Raw genomic sequence first — 19385 nt, 5'->3', positions numbered from 1 at the left:
GGGAATGCAGACTGGTGCAGCCACTGTGGAGAACAGTATGGAGTTTCCTCAAAAAACTAAAAATGAAACTCCCATTTGACCCAGTGATCCCACTTCTAGGAATATATCCCAAGAAACTAGAAACACGAATCAGAAAAGATATATGCACCCCTATGTTCATAGCAGCACAATTACAATAGCTAAGATTTGGAAACAGCCTAAGTGCCCATCAGCAGATGAGTGGATTAAAAACCTGTGGTACATCTACACAATGGAATACTATGCTGCAGTAAAAAAAGAAGGAATTCTTACCATTTGCTACAGCATGGATGGAACTGGAGAGCATTATGCTAAGTGAAATAAGCCAGTCAGAGAAAGATAAATATCACATGATCTCACTCATATGTGGAATATAATGAACAACATAAATTGATGAACAAAAATAGATCCAGAGACAGAGAAGCATTGATCAGACCATCAAACCTCAGAGGGAAGGTAGGAGAGGGTGGAGGGTAAGGGGGAGAGATCAACCAAAGGACTTGTATGCATGCATATAAGCCTAGCCAATAAACACAGACACCAGGGGGGTGAGGGCATGAGTGGGGAGTTTGGGGGGCAATGTGGGGATAAGGACACATATGTAATACCTTAATCAATAAAGAAAAAAAAGAAATACAGTGTTATTGATGATAAGAGTGACATAGAATTGGAGGAAGAGGTTACCTGAGATTGGGAGAAGCCTAGAAGAGCCTAGGCTGTATATTACTTCTATAAAACAGTTTTTTCTTGCCCACTCAAGACAAGTTTGTGGTGGTATTTCATATATGAAAAGAAACCTTGTGTTGATTTGAATGCAAGAGAATTGGAAAATAACTTTGAACAGTAATAGCACAAATTAAATATGGTTTTTAAGAATAGAAAAAATGACAGTTTACCCTAATAAATTTTATTAAATTGTGATACAATAACTAAGACACACCAAGTATTTACTGTATACTGAATGTTATTTTTCACATGGATTAACTAATTTCAGCCTTGCAGAGAATTTACAGGTTAGTTGCTATTATATCCATTTCATAGAACAGGAACCTGAAGGTCAGAGAGTAAGTATCTGCTCCCAGGCTCCAGGGCCCTTGAACTCATCATTTTTCTGTGATCCTTGAACCTAGAGCTAACTGCTTTTTCAATGCAACGTCAAGTTTCTTTTCTTATTTTATGAACCTAGAAAGTCATTATCTAATATGCACCTGTAGTTGTTTCTTGGGGCTACAATAATAAAGCACCACAAAGTGGATTGCTTAAGGCCAGAAGCTCAAGATCAAGGTGTCGGCAGGGCCATGCTCCCTCTGAAGGTTCTAGGGGGAGGATCCTTCCTTGTCTCTTCCAGCTTTTGGCATTTGTGTTCCGCAAGATCAAGGTGTTGGCAGGGCCATGCTCCCTCTGAAGGTTCTGGGGGAGGATCCTTCCTTGTCTCTTCCAGCTTCTGGAATTTGTGTTCCTTGGCTTGTAGATGCATCACTCCAATCTCTGCCTCTGCCCTCACGTGGCCATCTTCTCCAGGTCTCTTCTCTGTATCCAAATTTCCCTTTATATTGGATTAAGGCCACCTACTCTAGTATGACCTCACCTTAACTAGGTACATCTGCAATGGCCCTATTCCCAAATAAGGTCACATTCTGAGGTACTGGGGATAGACTTTCCACTTGTCTTTTGGGGACACGCCATTCAGCCCTTCACAGCACCCACGAAGGAAAAGCATGGACCCAAAGAGAGTGATACAATGTTTAACAACCCTGAGATTCAGGTCCTGACCAATCAGAATGGTCTCTTGGCTGACTGGACTGAACGCTAGCCAACAGGAATGGATGCCTGTTCGTGGGCACATGACTGGGCCCACCCATCAGATGGTAGCTTCTTCATCCCCTGGCCAGGCTGAAGGGCACCCTGGCTGACACCACTGCTGCCCCCGAGTGGGACTCAGTTCAACCAATACTCAGACACCCTCTCTGTGCATTGACTGAGGGACCCAGAGAGCCTTGCCTGTGTCTGTCACGTGGGTAGAAGTGTCCTAAGTTGGTCTGCCTAGAAAGTATGAGGTCTGAGGCCACAGACAAGGAAATACCACCTGTATAAGAACTCTCAAGGGATGGAAATGCTGGCCTTGTTTGTGGTACCAGATTGTGATCTGAAGGAGAAGGAGCTCCTGTCTCTCCAGTTGTACCCCAACCTATAATGTCCAGGCAGTGATGAGCTATCCTTCAGAACAAAGAGAAAAATCAATGTGGAGGATGGTGGGGGAGGGGCTCAGTAGCCCCATGCTTTCTCTGTTCCCTTCAGAGTCCTAGAAGCAGTGGGTAGGGTCACCTAGGATAGGTTACAGGATCTTACTTTGAGAAGGAAGAAAATGTCATAAATGGAAATAAATACAAGCTGCTTTCGTTCCCTGGGTTCTTACAGTGAATTGTAGCCCAGTGGTCTGGGAATGTATGTTCATCATGATTATATAAATCTCCCACAGAATCCCTGAAGTAGCTGGAAGGTCAAAGTTATTGACCTGTTTCCAGTTCCAGCTCTTAATGTTGACCCTCTTGTATTTGGGGAGAAGGCCCACAGCCCTTAGCCCTGGATTTAAACCTCTTTGGACTCTGCCTCCCTCTGCCTGTCTCCACTTTGCTGGAGGTGGGCCGCTCTGGCTGAGAACTGCTCTTTCTCTTTGTACAGAAGTTTTCTTTTCCCTTGATGTCTTTTAACTTAAAAACAAAAATCCAGGAGTTGTACGATTCCCACCGGGACACATTATGCAGGAGGAAATTATTCCCATTAGAATCCAGTGACTTTCACAGGGATCTAGAATTGCTTGTCTAATAAAAAATAAATGTTCTATAAGTGATAGTCCCCGGGGAACATCACCAGTCCTGACACAAAGCCTAGTTGATTTTGTGCTCAGAAGTCAGTTTTTCTGACTTCTCTTCATTTTCCGTCTCTCCAAGTCACCACCTCTTAGCAGCATGACTTTATTCCACGGCATCTAATATTTAAAAATAACCCTTTATGTGTGTCTTAAATATGACTTCATTTAGCTTCCTGGTATGTTCAGGGCTGTTGCACTGTTTTTGCTTTAAAGAGCTGTGCACTTCACTGGGGATCCCCTGGGCTTACAGGACAGAAAGAGTGCGTGAAATCCTTCTTGCTGTGCTGCTGTCAGCTCAGAGAGTCTCTTGACCGAAAGGTGAGTGACAGTTGAGAGACAGTGTTGAAAAATACCCCTATAGCAAGAAAATCAGACTCAGGGTGTCCAGCACACTCAGTCTGAAGAGAAGGATTCCACTTACTCATACAATGATGTGGATGGGCTATTAGTTGAAGAAGGGGGCAGCCAGTTCAGGAGCGGGGGGCACCGAGTTTCAGGTGCCACCCTCAGGGGTCTACTCTGTGTTAGAGCTGCCGGTGGACTTTGGGGGCAAGTAAAGCTGTGGTGTGTCATCCATTGATAGTTCACACTGTAAATTAAAATACCCCAACCCAGTGAAGTCAGAATCTCTCAGTTTGTATACAGATTGAGCTGTGAAATAAACAGTGAGTTGCTCCCTAGTTTTCATTCTCTCTCTCTCTCTCTCTCTCTTTCTCTCTCTCTCTCTCTCTCTCTCTCTCTCTCTCTCCCACAAAGAAAACAAAAGGCTTTACTTGTATGTCTTTGCAAAGTTCATAGCATTCAGGTGGGACAATCCTTTGCACACAAACATTTTGAATCTTTGTCTCCTTAGGTTTATTTTGTATTGGGGGGCAAGTACAAATTCCAGGGAGAAGGGCTGTGAGGCTGTGGCTCCAGGAGCTGTCCCAGCCTCTTAGAAGTGAAACACTGTTTAAGATAAAAATAATTTTTAAAAAGAGTGGTCTCCATTTTTTTTAATTGGATAAAGCAATTTCTTTTAGATTCCTTGAACTCTCTCTGCTAGATTTAATGGGAGAACATTATTTATAGATTTCAACATCATTTCCTGCTCATGGCTATGAGCGATGGCTGTGCAGGATCCAGAATTCTAAAGGCCTCCCAAACGTACGGAGACTTCTGTTGTTCCGCTCCTTTCTCCCCGCTGCTGCGGGGGCTAGGGCAGATTTTGGTTCACATCACAGTGTACAGTGTTCACTAGGTGACATATGGGTGGGGGACATTCCTGCTTGTCCACACGGCGGGGGGGGGGGGGGGGGGGAGACGTTTCCATAGAGATAAGAAGCAAAAGTGCTCTGTGCCACCTAATTGGTATGCATCCCCAGTTCAGGTTCATTGTGCTTGTGCTAATGACAGGGTTGTCTCAGTAATAAGGATGGTGCACTGGAGAAATTTGCTGCCTTGGTATATTTTTCCCTGGCAGAAAACTACTTAGAGACTGTAGTCAGTAAGAAGAGTGACTGGCAGGCTGAAGAGCCTGCTTAGCAGCATATGGGGGAAGGCTGGTGCTCTGTGCCACATGCATATGCTGCCATTAAACTCCAGCTTTGCGCTTTGTGTGTTCCTGGGCTTCTGCCAGGAAGCCCACCTGCTGCAAGAATACTTGTAAAGCCCAACTCAAAAGTGATTGAAAAGCTACTAGAATAAACTGTAATAACACAGTGCTTCACAGATGGGACATAATTGCAAGCTAAAGTGTACAGCCTCTGCAGTAATGAAAACACGAGCCATTAAATTAAAATCATAAGGGAAAAAACGATAAAAGTCTGTTGATTTTTTTTTTTTAGTTTTATTGCAAAAACTTCAATTTTCCTGCCCTCATTAATCAAATACCATAAAACTATAGTGTGACTTTGTTCTGGTGGAGGTTCAGGCAATTAGAATGATGAATGTTGATGAAAATGATGTAACTTTTGTTATTTACTTGCTGGGATAACTTCAACCCTCTGTAAGCAGAGCCGCCCGATGCTGACACGTATCCATCAATTTGCAGATGGAAAGAGCCTTTAGGAATTTGCCCTGAGTGTAGGGGGTGGTTTTGTCCAAGCTTGTCCAAGGCAAGGGCAGCATAAGAGCGCAACGTTGGGCTTCTTGCTCAATCCTGAGACATGTGCCGAGCGAATCCTTTCTCCCTGGTCAGGCCACTCTTTTGCTAAAGATTAGTAATTTTCCACATTTTTTGGAAAATGAAGAGAGACTCACCAAACTATGTAAACATATGGACTGCTTGAGCGATGTCAGTGCGGCTGTAATTGGTGGCGGCCCGCGGGCTGGAGTCGCCAGGCTGACATGTAATTAGCGGGGCTGTGGAGTGGAGGAGGGTGGGAGGGCCCTGGCAGCTGAATGGGCCCCGCAGGCCGGAGCCCGGAGGCCTCTCCAGGGCTGTCTAGTGCCCGGAGGCCCCCGAACCATTGTTCTGCTCCTTTCTGTGGGTGGGCCCTGTGAGGAGAAAGAAACATTTGTGCCCCTGTCATCGCCCAAGTAAACAGCCTTTAAAAGAGTTTCTTTTTTTATTTTGAATTATGCATTTCTTCGGCATTCCTCGTGGCAAAGTGGAAGAATTCCCATCCATTAAAAGAAAGAAAGAAAGAAAAAGAAAACCAGCAACAAAGTGATAAATATGTTTTCAATTTACAAACGGAGACAGGTGTACAGTCTCGTGGCATCTCGAGTGCATGTATAAAGGAAAAAGAACTGAAGTTTGGAAGCACAAGTGTCCCTTTTTTTCCCCCTTCCCTAGCAAGACATCTGGGTTACTTCTCTCCTCTGGGAGTGTCCCTTGCTCCAGGGTCTCCTAGTCACTAGAGGTGCTGATGAGTCACAAAGCCCCACCGGCCCCTCACACAGTGGCTTCAGCTAAACCGGCTGCAAAAGAGATGCGTTGGCAGCTGCGTGAAAGCTCACAATTGGGTGGCAGGTTTGGAAATGAATAATAAACAGAAACGCATGTCATCGCACAGTCCCTGGCTAAAGAGAGACTCAAGGGCACATGGAAAGGAGCAGGTGGGCAGCGAGTGACTGTTTAACCATCTGACTCCTTGCAGGTTGCTCTTCAGTGGATGAGGCCATCACACCCCCTATACCTGGTGCAGCTTTGTTCCCACGGCTTGCTTGCACCTTCAGTTACCAGACTGCGCACCTGGGGTCAGCCTCTCTGCCTGTCCACCGTGCGAGGGGCTGATCCTCCCACAAGGGACCACATGAGGATTGCCTGCTGTGAACATCCCAATACTCACGTTAGAGTGGCCTTGAATCATTGGAGGTATTGTTGCTTTCAAACCTAAATGTTTGCCACTTCCTGCCCCACTGGCACCCTTTTGGACTCACCCTGTGATGTGGTATTTGTATCGTGGCACTGGGGATGAGGACACTGATGTGCTTCTCATACTACCTGTTTCTTTCACTTTTACCGTCTTCCTTGAGAACCTCCTGGTCTCTGCTGGGTGTGACATCCCACGGTGGCCAGCTGGTCAGCCCCAGCTCTCAGGGACCCTGGCAGGCATCCAGAACAATAGGTCCAGAGAGGGCTGAATCTGATGACCTTCAGAGAAGGAATTTCGGTTCTGTGAACTTAAAGAGGAAGGTGATGCTAAGCCCTGCTTGACTGTATTTTGGGTGAACAAATCTCCTGTGAGCCTATGTGGTTGTGATCAGAGGGGAGGGCAGGTGCATGCCTTCCGTTTCCGTCATGGGCTGTGGCTCACACTACTTGCTGCCTCCTGCCCTCTCCTCCAGACTGAAATATGGCCAAATTCATCCCCTCTAAATGCTGGAAGGGACCTGCCCCTGTGTTAACCATGAAGACAGAGTGATATTTCTATTGATGATTCATCCTACCTCAACTAAAGACTGATTTTTGAAAAAGCATGGGAATGTCTGCTTCGGCTTAGACATCTGTTGCTGGTCCACATTTGTTCCCCCTCTGAAATTTAGGGGAATTATTTTTTGAAAGCCAGTGCACCACTTCTGAAGCAAAATGGAGCAATAATAATTTACCTACAGGTGATGGGTAATCCATGGCAAATGAGTAATTTTAGAATACCCAGAATCACGGGAGCCTCAATTAATTTTTTCCTTTGTGCAGCCTGGCTTGCTGTATTGTGAACGGGTTCTCTGACTTGAAATTCTAGCAAAGGAGCCAGGCTCGAAGGACACATTTGTGAAGACCCAGGACGTCATACATGAAAGCATGCAAGGCTCAGAGTGGCTGCTTGAGAGATCTGAATATGCCTACACTGCACAGACATTATTTTGGAAATGTTTGTAACTACTCCTTAAGAATCTCTTTCATGAGTGTGTTTCTCTTTTTGAAAAAAGTGTTTGTGAATGAGGCTTGGAAGCAATGAGCACCATCCTCAGTGACCTCACTCATATCCTGGAGGGTTGTTGGTGGCACATTTGGTTCTCTTGGAGCCTGATGAGAACAAAGGCGCTGTCACCATGACCAGCTCTGTGACTAATGACTGGCTTTAGTTGTTGGCTCCTCCTTTCTCTGCATGCCTTCTAATTCCCAAGCCCAGCCCTGGACTTTGTGATTCAGTGGTTAGAGCATTGGCCTGTGCACCGAAGGGTCTCAGGTCCAATTCCCGGTCAAGGGCATGTGCTTGGGTTGCAGGTTCAATCCCTGGCCCCAGTCATGAGGGCGTGTGGGAGGCAACCAATCGATGTGTCTCTCTCTCATATTGATGTTTATCCCTCCCCCCCCCTCTTACCCCTCCATCCCTTTTATTCTCTCTAAAAGTTAATGGTAAAAATATCCTCAGGTGAGGATTAACAGTAACAACAAACATTTTTAATTTCTAAGCCCAAACCAATGAGATGCTCAATGGTTGGATGCTAGCTTACAGGGGCTACTGAAATCAAGGTAGTGTGTGGTTATAGAACCATTAAACAATGGCCTCCCTTTACACCAGGGGTGGGGAACCTTTTTTCTGCCAAGAACCATTTGGATATTTATAGCATCATCCATGGGCCATACAAAATGATCAACTTAAAAATTAGCCTGCTACTAACTGGTTGTTTGGCTCAGTGGATAGAGCATCGGCCTGCGGACTGAAAGGTCCCAGGTTCGATTACGGTCAAGGGCATGTATCTTAGTTGCGGGCACATCCCCAGTAGGAGGTGTGCAGGAGGCAGCTGATCAATGTTGCTCTCTCATCGATGTTTCTAACTCTCTATCCCTCTCCCTTCCTCTCTGTAAAAAATCAATAAAAAATATATTTAAAAAAAATTAGCCTGCTATATTTAGCTAAACATTTAATTAACTTGCCCCTAACGCCTTGGCAGGGCCAGACCAAATGATTTCGTGGCCAGAAGTTCCCCATCCCTGCTTTACACCAGTCACTTCCACCTTTGGTGCTGGGATTGATTGGCTCTCAAATTGTGTCAGTTGTTTTTCCTCGCCCTTCACAAGATGTTTTAAAACAGTGGTTCTCAACCTTCCTAATGCTGCGACCCTTTAATACAGTTCTTCATGTTGTGGTGACCCCCAATTGTTACAAATTAAACATAATTAAAGCATAGTGATTAATCACAAAAACAATATGTAATTATATATGTGTTTTCCGATGGTCTTAGGCAACCCCTGTGAAAGGGTTGTTCGACCCCCAAAGGGGTCGCGACCCACAGGTTGAGAACTGCTGTTTTAAAAGAAAAAAAGGCAATTTTTTTGTGTAGTAGAATGCTTCAGGGAAGGATGGGAGGCAACACAAATGCAAATGGATGCTATTTAAAGAAAGGAGCACATGGCCATGTCATAGATCTCTGCAAAGGATAACAACGAGTTACAGATTTGGGTTTCTGCTGTAACATTTTACTAGTTTTTGCCAACTTGCCAGCTCATGGCAACAAAAGAATTGGGAAAATAATTGCTTTGACTTCTCTGAAGGTGTTGCCTGTTTCTCAGGTCTGGTGATGTACCACCCTAATATCTTACATGTTCAAAAAATACCCCCACCGATGTAGTCAATCAGTATACAGTCCCTCGCTGTCTCTTGGGGGTTCAGAACTATGGAAAATAATTTATAGAACACAATTATCTTCATCTTGGATTCCTGGGGCCATATACCTCTAGCTGGGCTTGGCTTTAGAATTTGTTCTTTCAAAGGACCTGGCTGTGCTTAGCTACAAAAATCAATAACCATTCCTTGCCTTGGAGCCTCTCAGCTGATGCTTAATGCTGTTAGTCAGGTTGCCTCTTCCTCTTCTGGCTTCCTCCCCAGTAGTGTGTCTACATCCTTCTCTGTGCGCAGGCCTCTTGATTCCGAGTTCATCCATCCATCTTGAAAATGTCTCGCACTTGCTGAGAAACTTTTTGTGCTCCTTGTTGGGCCTTGGTTGCACATGATCTAGGGGGTATTTCTTTTCCCCGGTGGTTCAGATGACAGTCTGTGTTCAGCCACTTGAAGGTTCTGCATGGAATCAATGTAGTTAAAAGGTAAATGTAGAAATAATGTGTAAGGCCTTGTATGTATCCCTGGGAGGTGAATGCATATGTGGAAAATTCATCCGAGGAGCCATGTTGGGGTCCCCTGAGGTATTAACAGTGGCGGTTGTAACCCATGTTTCATGTCTGAGGCTGCCCTCTGATAGCTTTGAGATTACTTAGGACTCCCCCTGCCTGGGGGACAAACGTGTCTCGCTCTCAGCTCAAGGTAGGGGGTCTGCCTGAGAGATCATGTTGGGGCTATAGTAGATCCAGTTAAATTATTAAAACGTTTTCCACCCTATGTGACCAACCTGTCTGATTGCAATGGTCAGGTCGAGATAGCAATAATGCCTGGGGGACCCCAGCCAGCATGGCCAGTGGCCCCTCCCACTTATTTCTGGAAGAAGTATGGTGTATCAGGTTGTGGAGTAATGAACCATCTCCTAGCGGCTAGGACCTAGCCTCTAGTGTACCAACAATTACTGGGAAAGTGGCAAGAGAATGAAGGCTCTGAGACCCAGAAGATCCAATTCTGCTACCAGCTGAGCAGTTAAGTAGAGCAGGAAAGGAGTTTGAAGACTCTGATTTTACTGTTAATTTTATTTCAAAGGCAAACATCTGCCTGGTCTTCATTTCTTGGTTGGCTGATCTGTGACTCCCCAACAGTTATAGTGCCTGGCTCCCTCTCAGAAACATGTGCATGTGTGTGTATTTGTGCATGTGTATATGTATGTATATGTGCTTGTGTGTGTACCTGCATGCACACATCTATCAGTGTAAGGATAACAGGCTTCTAGGATCTTTCTCTGCAATCCTACTGCCCCCAAATCTCACTATCTGTAGTGGTTTGGATTCCCTGTGAGATACACTCCTAGGTGGAAATCTGCAGGCATGGGTAGAGAGGGAGCAGGTGGCAGTGGGATGACAACAGACCTGGGAATTAGAAGGGTTTGTCTACCCATCCCTGTGTGGTCCTCAGCAATTCATGCCCCTAGCACATAAGATTAGAGGGTGCACTTGGCTAAAAAGTGTCCCCCAAATTCATGTCCTTCCCAGAACCTCAGTATGTGAACTTACTTAGAAACCAGGTCATTGCAGAGGTAGGTAGTTAAGCTATGATGAGGTCATGCTGGAATAGGGTGGGCTCTGATCTATGACTGGTGTCTTTGTAAGAAGAGAAGACACAGAGAGAGAGAAGATGCCATGTGAAGACACAGACAGAGGGAAGCTGCCATCTGACACAAAGGCAGATATTGGAGTGACGAGCCACAGAAGGAATGCCAAGGATTGCAGGGGCAACCAGGAGCCAGGGCACAGCCTAACCCTGCTGACACCTTGATTTTGGACTTCTGGCCTCCAGGCAAGTGAGAGGACACATTTCTGTGGCTCTGAGCCACTCAGTTTGTGGTAGTGTGTTATGGTGGCCCCAAGACACTGATACAGAGGGTTGAGCCAGTTCTAATGCCCTAGAACGCAGAGGTCCTGTTGAAAAGGAGTAGGGGTCTCAGAGGAATGCTGTGGGGTCAGGCTGGGCAGAGGGGCCTAGACGCCAGCTGTTGGCAGAGGGAGTTTTGGGGAGAATCACAGGCTTAAGCATGTGGGATGCACTGGAAAGACTGGCCATGGGCTGCAGAGGGCTCTATGATCATCTGGCTCCAGGGGACAGGGCTGGGTGAGGGGGGGCGGAACTGTGACGGTTGAGTCCTTTCTTCCAGAAGACTTGGTGGGGCCATTACCTTTCTGACATTAGTGAACTTCCAGCCCCCCTCTTCTCCCTGCACTGAACACTGCTTCTCCAGTATTGCACGACTCCGATGGGAGAGCAGCAATTTATTTTTCTTTCTTGGGTACAATTAGGCTTCCCACCAGGGTGAGCCGTTCCCTCCATCACAACTTAAGACAATGAGAATGTGTACGGGGTGAAAGTCGCCAATGGCGGCATCCTCGGGCCGGGCTTTATTCCAGAGCTCAGACCTGGCGGGGAGAGGCCCCTCTTTCTCCCGCAAGACAGGACCCTGAATGTGAAATGTCATTACAGCCTCATTCCTCTAGCTCTGCTTCTTTTCAGAATAACAAAAACACATCAGTGGTGAGTTTCAGTGTTATTTTTAATAAAAGAAAACCCTTTAATTTACATATATTTAAGGCTAAGTAAATGAAAATGCATTATGTTACCACCGTTCTACTGAATAATGAGCCCATAGGGTTCAGGAGAACATTAGCTTTTTAAACCTCGCACACCCCCAGCTCAGGTCTGCCACTGGGCCGAGGGAGGGGGCACGCGGTGTCCTCAGGGGCCACACTCAGTGTTTATGAGTTGGGTTAGCAATGCCCCTGTGGGAGACTTGGGGACAAATGGATTCTATGTCAAGCTGCAGCCCCAAACCTGGTCATGTAAGGCATAGTCATGTAGGGCATGCACCCTACCGGCGCTCAGAGCCTGCTTCCAGGCAGGTAGGCCCAGGGGTGGCAAGATGGTGCTTGTTCCTCCCTCTCCTGAAAGCCAGGCTTGTGGCATTGCCCCTCCTACACTGAGGCAGTGCTGGCCAGGAAAACAAAGAAAGTACATACACACTCATGCACACACACACATGCACAAACACAGCTACATGCATATACCTACAAACACACTTAGATGCACTCATGCATACATGCATGAATCACTTCCTCTACATTTTATTAAAAAACAACAACAACAACAACAAAAAAACACATGCCTTTGGCCCATTGAAAAATCAGCATTTCCCAGAGACTCGCATTCTCTTTCCTCCTAAAGTTCCCCAGAGAGGACATACTGAAGCCTGAGTCTTTTTGCAGATAACATGGGTGAAGCATTAAGCTTAGGGTCTGGTAAGTAGCACCCGCAGAAGGAAGGTTAGCTATTATGATTATTATGAGTCCTGCACTGACTTTAGTCCAAGACAAATACCTTCTTGCATTTGAGAATGAGAGGTAAACTGAGGAAAGCTCAAATTACCATGAAACTGAGTTTATTTAGGAACAGCAGAGGAATTGCAAGTCAGAATAGGCATGCTGTAACAAGCTACAGGTCATCCGCTGAGGGTTGGGGTGGGCTGTATAAATAGGCAAGGAGTACAAAAGGGAGTGTCCAGCCGGGTTTAAGCAAGAAATCATTGGCTTGAGGATGGGAGAGATTCTTGGAGAGGTGCTCATTGGTCAGGAGATAAATGTCCACCTTCTGTAAGTTAAGTATTCACAGGAAATCAGTTTCTCAGTTCTTAAGTTTCATTTTCCTGAGGGCAAATGCGTGAGGTTCCCCATGTCCCATCCTTGGTCCCATTTTAGACTGAAATCCTTTCACGTGCACTACATCCAGGGGTGCATCTGGGCCTGAGAGGCGCCCCTCCCGCGTCCTCAGCCCCTCGCTCTGGAGCACGGGCTGGATGTGGGAGAAAGACATCACTACCACTGAGGCCTCTGGTCTTGTCACCTCCCTGGGAGTTTCTCCTGAGAAATTCCAGATGTGATCACTTTGGGAAAGGCTGCAACTTTGTCTTCAGACAACATCATGTAAACGAAATGGTGACCCAGGCCTCACAGAGGTTCTTCATTCCCCTGGAGCAGGTTGGTGGGGGCTTCCCAGAGGAGGTGGCTTTTGTGTCCAGCCCTGAAGGGCCACTGAGGATGCAGCCAGCCACCTGCTGGCCAAGGAGCAGTGGAGTGGCCCCCAGGAGACCCAGCCAGAGCTGTGAGCCAAGGCAGGACTGTCCCCTGGCCTTTCCGTGACATTTACCTCCTCTGTGCAAGGACACTCTTTTTTTCTCTCTGTTTCTATTTTCTCCAGTTAATCAGGTGACTTGAAAAGAAGTGAGATAAGGGTATTGTTTGCACCGACAACACCCTGATGATACTGTCTGAAGAGATCAGAGGGAAATGTTCCCTTTCTGAGCGATAGAGTCATTAGGGAGACCTCTCGTCACCCCTGTGCATCTAGGTTAATTACCACAGAACCTGGAAATGACAGCTATAATTTTTCGCCAGAAAGTACCACTGTTTTTACTGTTGAGGCAATAAAATGCCCATGAAAGTGCTTCAAAGGACCCCATTTTGCAGTTCAATGGTGTGATAATTTTAGTAGAATGGCTGGCCGTGCTCCTATTCGGACACTGTCTTGTGCATTTGATTAAATTTGGGCTGCAAGTTATGAACTGGACTAATGAAATCTATTCCTATCTCCCAATGGCCCATTGATCATCAATGAATAAGCAAGTTTATCTACCGCAGTGTCTCACAGGGAAACGGAGACGCGTGGCATCTGCCTGTGTGTGTGACCACCTCGGCGTGATCTTATTGCTGTTTGGGAAATCGTATGCAGACATTTACCAAACAGCATAAGATAACATGCTTCTGGTTTTGAGTTATCATCGAAGTTATGGCAAGGAATGCCATTCAGAGAATTTGCATGGGTGATTCTTTTTTAGACCATTGTTATGTTTCTTTTTAAAAACTTGTGTAAAATAGTCTATTTGCATTGAGATGTGAGCAAAGTGTGTTGTGTACATACTAAAATTTCTCATGAAGGGACAGATTGCTTTTATGATGGTAACATTTTTTGTTTTTGCTTGTTTTTAAATTAGATGGAACTTGAAATGATTCATTTTAAAACCTGATTCCTAGATCTCCCAGACCGTCCATTGGAGGTGTGGTGTGACCTTACCCCTGACATGCAGTGTGTTCCTCTCTTTGCTCTCTCAGGGTCGCTTGTGCTAGTTTTGGTTACAGATAGCCTTCGGCACACTTTCAGTATCTTATGAAACTCAAAGGAGTTGGGGAAAATGCTATTTGAATCTTCCACTTCCTTCCGACTGGCCCTTTTTGTTCATCCCTTTCTTTGTTTGGACACTGGTTGCCTGAGCCATTCCTGAGCACATCCTTACAGGGAGCTGGAGAGAGTGTGGAGCTTTTGGGGTAAAAACCAAAGACTGGGGAGGGGGTGAGGCTGGAGAAATAAGAACATGCCTTCCTGCCAAATGGCTGGGTTCTCGGCACAGGAGGTGCCTAGAGCCAGCTGGCAAGGAGGATGGTGATGGTAGAGAAAGAAAGGACAGCCTCAGGGTCTGCCCTAGAGAGTGCTGGTCAACTTCCCTGGCCTGTGGGGGCATCTTAATCCATGCAGACATTACTTCTTTTAGAAAATCCTTCCTGTGTCTCCATAGCTTTATCACAACATCTGTGATTACATAAGCCATGCCTGGGTCTCCCATGGATTGCAGGCTCCGTGAAGGGGAGCCATGCTTTCCTGTGGTGGTGTCCCCAGGAGGACATAGGACCTGGCTCTCCAATGCCTGCTGTGGCGGGGGGGCGGGGGGGGGGGGGGGGGGGAGGAAAGGAGGGCAAGAGGGAAAGGATGGCTCATGTTGCAATGTGGTTTGGCTCAGCAGCCTCCCAGCAACCTTCCCCAAGGATTTGGGGCTGATACTAGAATGCCCTTTGAGGGACCCCAGCCCTGAATATTTTAAATTTTGAAGTAGGTGACTTACCAGGATGTTTTGTTTTACCTGTAAGGAAATCATCTCATTCGAGGTTTGTGGGGCTATTTTCCAAACCAAAGGCTAAATGTGCTGCTAAACTCATCCTTTACTCCATGAAGGGTAATGTCTGGGAATGAGCTAATTCAGGTGAGGAGCAAAGTCCCCCTCTCCACTTCCCTTCGGGGGGAACTGTACCTGCCAGAAGCATGATAGAACTGTCAAAAGTGCATGAAATCCTCTATGCAAATGGTGAAACAGAAGTCACAGTTCCTTTTGTTCTGTGACAGGGTGAAAATTTCAAACTTTTCATCAAAGAGGAAATAAAATTCCAACACTTACACATTTTAATAATGGGGGACATCCCCCTTTCCACTTCTCAGAGCCAATAGTTAGTTGTGCGGAGCTGATTAATTGCTCTAACCCAAGATGACAATTGGCGGCAAGTAGCTAAATCTGCTGCAGTCAGTCTGGACCAGTGAGGTCAGAAACGTTAGATGGGCAAGCACAGTTTGAAATATAATATGGGTCCTAATACTCCGTTCTCTGGGACTCTGCCCGGGCCTTGTAGACAGCCAGGCCCTCCTTGCAGAGTGGAAGTGCGCCAAGACCTGTCTGTATTCACTGCTTCCTCAGTTCTATTTACTCACCTGTGACAGAACCACTTCGGTGGCTTAACCAGAGGAACTTGAGGAAGGAGCTGGAAGACTGATGTGCTGGTCAGAGGAGTCTTTGGTTTCCAGGTCCTGCTTGCTCCCCTCCCCTCAGTCCTCGCGGGGGACGCTGCTCTATCTCTGGGCATCTGCCTGTGTTCCAGGTGGGAAGAATGGGACCAGAGTAGGATAAAGGATGAAGGTTGGCCAGTCACCTCCCCTGTGTAATCCTCGGAAGACAATTATAGTTCCAGAGTCGCACCCTGGACGCCTCTGCTCCTCTCCCACTACAGCACAGCTTAGCCACTGGTGCATCTGGGGGTCTGCCCTGTACCAACTCAGACTTCGGACACAGAGGGTCCCTCAGAAACTCCACCTCTTGAGGTACCAGCCCCCGACGTAACCTTCTGAGCAGTTTCCCTGTCTTAAAACTGACTCTGAAGATTGAGACTGTTAGTGTTTGCTTAAGAAGCTCTGACAAAGTCAGGCTCAGAGCAGGTGTCGTGGGCACGCTTCCCGTTAGACTCATTGCTGGGTGACCCACATGTGATCTCAGGGTGAGGAAGCCACGCAGAGGTGGGGTGGGCAGGACCAGAAACCAAGCTCTGCTGTCTTCTCTCTCCTGGGAGGTCTGCCCTGTGTAGGGAAGGATGGGGGAAGGCGGCTTTCCCAAAAAGAGGCCACCCAGGGTGGGGGGAAACCTGCCAGGGCTACCCTTTCTTGGGGTTTCACAGCAGGACCATCTGGGGGGTCCAGAGGCACGTTCTAGGTTGAACCTCAGGTACCTGCTTTGTGATGTTCTCTGTGGGTTCACCTTAAGCCTTTAGCCAAGTCTGAACATGCTGCGCTCGTCTAAGTTCTGCTCTGTGTCCCTGTTGGAGCTGCGTGAACAATAGTATCCCCTTCTCTGGAGTCAGCACAGGGTCTCATGAGGGAGAGATTGCAGGAGTGGAGTCAGCTTTTCTGTTCTCAGCACATTCTTTTCCCAGCATGATCTTCGGATTTTATTCAGGAGCCCATTGTCTCAATGTGGCAGCGAGCAGGGATATTGGGCACGGGGTTTGACCATGGCCCTTACACTTCTGTTTTCAGGCCCCTGCCTTGGAGAATGATCCCTGAGGCTGGGTGAGGACCTGGGCACCCGCATTTTTATCAAACATGCCAGGCATCTCAGAGTCCAGCTGGGGAAAAATGCACTGGGCTGAAAGTGCCACAGGGAATTCTAATGGAGACTCAAGGTTCGCATCTTCTGGTGAACAATCAAGACCTATGGAGATACTAGGACTGTCCAAGGCCCTGTAGTTGCAAACAGGGCCTGGCAAGGACCAAAGCAAGTCATCTCCAATCTCCCACACATCACATGTCATTTTTCTCTCCTCTCTGCTCTCTGCATGGTCCCCTTCTGAGGTGGACCTTGGGGCACACACTGTCCATGGCTGTCATGTAGCCACATGGAGTGGGGGGGTCCCCTAAAAGCAGGGCTGCTGGACAAACAGCCAACATCTGTTCATACACGTCTGTCTGCTGTTTAGGATTCTAATCCCCAAGTCCCTCCCCCCAAACATTTCTGCATATTTCCTATGTATTCACCAGGAAGATTGGCAGCTTTATGCCATCCCACCAAGGCTCCCCTGACTTTCTGGGCGCAGTTGTGGCATCTGCCATTTGGAGTCAAGTCCTTGACCTAATGGCCCAGGTGCTTTCACACCCTGTACTCTCTGAGCCCAGGTGGGTTGCAGCTGTGCTCAATTCCACACTGGCCAGTGGAGGGGATCTCCCCAACACTCTTGGTCCTCTTGGGGGCTGGGCCAGGTTCTCACCCCAGATGGACATTCACTACAGGGATGTGTGCCTCGCTTGTCTGCCTGAGCCCCTTTTCCATTTCTCTCTTAGGTGCATGATCCTGGAACCCATTTTCTTTCTCATAGTGGCTGCATTGTCAGCTCAGGCTGCCACATCAAAGTACCATAGACTGGGCCATTTAGCCAACAGAAGTTTACTTCTCAGTCTTGGAGGCTGTAAGTCTGAGATCAAGGTGTCGGCAGGGTTGGTTCTTTCCACAGCCTCTCTCCTGGGCTTGCAGATGTCCATCTCCTCCTCGTATCCCCATATAATCTTTCCTCTGTGTGTTTCTGTGTCCTAATCTCTTCTTATAGGGACACCAGTCATTTTGGGTTAGGGTCAACCCTAGTAACCTCATGATAATGTATTACCTGTGGAAAGCCCCTATCTCCAAACGTTGTCACATCCTGAGTGCTGAGGGTTAGGACTTCGACATATGGGTTTTGAGGGGGACATAGCTCCCATCACACCATCCTTGCCCCACACACATGAGAGTAGAAAAGGAGAGACTTTAGTACCCAAAGCGGTGGCTGGGTGTATTTTTTGGTGAACTTGAAGTCAGTACCATCAGTAATTTGAGTCTTTTGTTAAGGAGACATCATGAGTTTATCCTTGTGAGTTTAGCAGTCTTTGTCAGCCACATTTTAAAGAATTTCACTTTCCATTGTCCAGTATCTAAAGCATCTAAGAAAAACCTCCATGCTATCATTTTCTTTTTAGGTTTTCTATATATTTTTATAATTTAAAATCATCATAAGAAACTAGAATTATTAAATGATTTTAGTTCAAAAAATTGCACTGACAACTTGTGGAGCCCTGGTCATTTAAAATCAACATCTGCCTTTTCAAGAGTGTTTTTGAGTGCGTGTACACTCCCTAAAGCACCATCTCCTGGTGATTCCCCTCAAATCCTGCTGATATCCCCCCCCCCCCCCGCCCCCGCACCACACACACACAACGTTAGGCAGGGATCAGGGATCACAGTGGCCTTCCTCTGACACACACCTGTCATCAACCTTTGGTGGATTTCGGGGACGGAAACCTTTCCCACAATTAAGGAGCAGTTAGAGAATTAACCTGCTTCTTGTAATCTTGTCAGAAATGGGATACTATAATCCAGCTATTGACTGAAATTGAGCTCCGTTAACTCTGCTTCCCCTTGCTCTCTGTACCGGCTGCCTGATCAGAGATGACGGCATAATTGATTTTTGCCATTCACAGGGCCTTGAAGTAGCTTTGGTTTTTGGCTGGTTGAGGTTGTCATCTGTTGGAGGTTAAAGAAAGCTGAAGTCAAGATTCTTTTTTTCCTAAACCCTGTTCAGCAGGCGGAGCTGTCTGTGGCAGCACGAGGCTCACAGTGGTACCTGGGGAATCTGGGCGTCATCTGGCACATCATGGTGAGAGATGCGCACCTGCCAGTGTTTTCACATTAGACGATCCCACCTCCTGTCTCAGGAAGGTTCTGGAAAATGCCTTGGTGTAATACGCTTGATTAAGAACAGGGTTCTCTATTTTTCCTATGACAACTTAGGGCTCAAAGGTAATTTATGAAGCAGAATTTCTGTTGACTTTGATCCTTTTAGGTGGTTAAGTACTAATAAAATGAGACTAAGCTGGCTTAGATGTCTCACAGCTGGTGCTCAGAGCGAACCAACAACTGAAATGCATCAAATATTAATCTCTCTCCTGGCAGCCTTCCCGCTCGCAGGAAGTCATCACACGGTTGCTGTGACGGACAGACTAGGCCACTGGTCGGCAAACTCATTAGTCAACAGAGCCAAATATCAACAGTACAACGATTGACATTTCTTTTGAGAGCCAAATTTTTTAAGCTTAAACTATATAGGTAGGTACATTGTTATTAACTTAATTAGGGTACTCCTAAGGCTTAGGAAGAGCCACACTCAAGGGGCCAAAGAGCCACATGTGGCTCTCGAGCCGCAGTTTGCCCACCACAGGACTAGGCAGTGCTGAGTGTCTTCTTGTGTTGGGCCATCGTCATTCGTAATCTTGTTGCTCCTTCCCGCCCCCACCATTTTGCAGAT

At 46.8% G+C, this 19385-nt stretch overlaps 1 long non-coding RNA gene across 1 annotated transcript in view; it reads right to left on the bottom strand.

Annotated features, from left to right (window-relative positions):
• The window catches only part of LOC106724451, a 23022-nt gene extending 21363 nt beyond the window's left edge, over positions 1–1659 (bottom strand). The window contains exon 1 of the long non-coding RNA XR_001360252.1: positions 1587–1659. This is a non-coding gene — a long non-coding RNA (uncharacterized LOC106724451). The remainder of the gene's footprint in view (positions 1–1586) is intronic.
• Positions 1660–19385: the final 17726 nt, after the last annotated feature.

This window comes from Myotis brandtii, unplaced genomic scaffold (assembly GCF_000412655.1).
Source record: "Myotis brandtii unplaced genomic scaffold, ASM41265v1 scaffold83, whole genome shotgun sequence".
NCBI classification, from domain to species: domain Eukaryota; kingdom Metazoa; phylum Chordata; class Mammalia; order Chiroptera; family Vespertilionidae; genus Myotis; species Myotis brandtii.
This window is presented reverse-complemented; position numbering and strand designations above follow the sequence as displayed.